This window comes from Lactuca sativa, chromosome 7 (genome assembly GCF_002870075.4).
Source record: "Lactuca sativa cultivar Salinas chromosome 7, Lsat_Salinas_v11, whole genome shotgun sequence".
NCBI classification, from domain to species: domain Eukaryota; kingdom Viridiplantae; phylum Streptophyta; class Magnoliopsida; order Asterales; family Asteraceae; genus Lactuca; species Lactuca sativa.
Window position 1 is genome coordinate 115,003,200 of NC_056629.2, and position 2,771 is coordinate 115,005,970.

Sequence of the window (2,771 nt, forward strand, 5' to 3'; positions counted from 1 at the left end):
CAGGCCATCAATGTCAATAGCATGGTTATAAAACTCACATAAAAGTATAAAAACAAGTTTGATTTACGAGATTCATATATGCATTTCAGTTTTCCATTTTATCGTTAACACAAATTTTATCACTATTATTCAAGTATGGAATACACAAACGCACTCCAACACGGGAAACTTTTCAAATCATTTATAGAAAATATTGGATTTTTTGAAAACCCTCGTTCGTTGAGTTACTATCAAAAAGGACATACTTTTCAATGCAAAACACTTATGAACTCACCAACTTAATTGTTGACACTTTTTCGAAACAACTTGTATTTCTCAGGGAATCTGTAATACATGTAACCATCAGCTTTTGAAGAAGGGAACACTAAGGATGTTTTATTATTGAACATTTATCATCTTATTGTAATATTCTTTTGCTAATATGTATAACGCAACAACATACGTTTTCATTATATATGTGATGGCTGTGTTACTTTCTTTACAATACTCAATGGTTGTGATACTACGTGAAGTCATCCACCCCGAATGTTTCCGCCATTCTGGTTTGGGGGTTCTACAGATTGGTATCAGAGCATTGTTTATAGTGAACTAAGTATATCGAACCACATACGATATACAAACTATAAATGGAAAGGGGACCAAAAACCCTCTGATGAAACATTTTCATGAACAAAATACTTTCTTTTAAAGATATACATTTTTAAAAGCATGCATTAATCTCGTATCATAACAAGTTTTACTAAAAAGTATTAAGGCAAGTTACGACACTACGATTGAGCCTCGGGATATGTAATCAGGTCGAGAATAAATATAGCCTGATCAACTATATTTATCCTGGATTTGACCAACGTACGTCGAGAAATGGTCGTAGTGGACAACAAGCCAAGAACTTACCCAAATACAAATCAATTTAGTTTCGCCCAATTGTAATATTATAGGAGTATTATTAAAAATAGTTGTACAAATTATAGTTAGAAATAGTAAGTCGTTAAATAGAATTTTCTTTTCTTATAAAGTTCTCATACGTCTATCCTAGTACAGACAAATGGCCGGATTCCATTTACCAGGAGATCCCTACTACCCAAACCAAGGCAACGGCGGTTGGATAGAAGAAGACCCAGAGGAAGACCCAGAGGAAATCGAAGAAGAGGTCGAGGAAGAATTCGAAGTCGACGAAGAGATCGTGGAAGTTTCTAGCAGAACAGACTCCGAGCCAGAAGTGTACGACCCTCCCATCCCTCATCCTCCAGAAATCAGACCATATCAACCGGGACCCATTCCCATGTGGGGAAGTCACCTCTACTACTGGAGCCGCCAGCAAGGTGTACGCCCTCCTTTTCGGCATGTGCCAAGATTTTTACAATGTCAGTGGGGGAAGCTCAGCTGATCGAGCACTTCCTGTTATCGTGAACGCTATAGCTACCCAAAACTACGAGACGGACAGGCAAGCAACCAGAGTTCGCGAGGTCAATGCTGCTACCCAAGGTAACGCCGCTGACATCCGCCGTCTGGAAGGACTACATGAGTATACCCAAATCTACATGGGGACACTTCAGAACCAAATGATAACGGCTCTGGCAGAAATAAGTGAGATGAAGGAACAACAAGCAGATCTTGAGAGGCGGCTGATGGGAGTCAAACGGTCGGATGCTGAATCTAGCTCCAAACGCCGCAAGTAGAGCTTGTTCGATGCCCAACAATTTTGTTATAGATTAGGATTTCGGATAAAAGTTTTTCCTTTATTCCCTTGTTTTCCCTGTTGTATCCGTAAACGGAGATCTCTAGGAGGATCAAATTTTCCCGAACAAGATATGCAATGTAACACACCTCAGGTGTGACCTATATGTATAAATATGAAGTATTTCTTACCTCTCAAAAATTTCGAGTTTTAAATTTCTATGCCTACCTTGAAACCCTAAACTAAAGTCAAAACAAATTACAAGATACAACTAACACACGATTGTCAAAACATTAGAAACTTATAGTATTCATTCTTATTTTTCTCTACCAGAACATGCCTCCTCGTAGATCAACACGCAGAAACTCAACTTCAACACCACCTCCACCACCTCCTCCAATTATGGACACCGTTATGTTCCAGACTGCTGTAACCGCTGCTGTAACCGCAGCAATGGTACAAATGAGCAACAACGGATCGGGGGGAGGAACAAACAGTTTTACAAATGGCCAAGGTCAAAGTCGTTCAGAGGTATGCACTTACAAAGACTTCACCAACGGAAAACCTATTCCCTTTTACGGGACTGGGGGAGTATTGGCTCTATCTCAATGGATAGAGAAAACGGAAGCTGTATTCGAAATCTGTGCATGTCCTGAAGAAAGCAAAGTAAAGTTCGCCGCTTTTACTTTCTCCGAACGCGCCCTGACATGGTGGAATGGCCACGTCCAAACACTAACCCTGGTGGTGGCAAACTCCATGGGTTGGGAAAACCTGAAAAGAATGCTCCTTCGAGAATACTGCCCAAGAGGCGAGATTCAGAAGCTTGAAGAGGAACTGTGGAACCTCTCGATGGTAGGTTCGGATATAGCAGGTTACACCAACAGGTTCAGTGACTTAATAACACTTTGCCCAGGAATGTTAACCCTGGAGAGCCAGATGGTCGAAAGATACATATGGGGACTATCACCCCAACTTCGAGGAAGTGTGCTAGCTTCCAGACCCTTGACTTTCGCCAGCGCCAAGGAATTAGCGCAATCTTTTGTTGATCATGGTGTCTGTCAAGGAGTTGCAGCTATTTTGGCTGAACCAACCA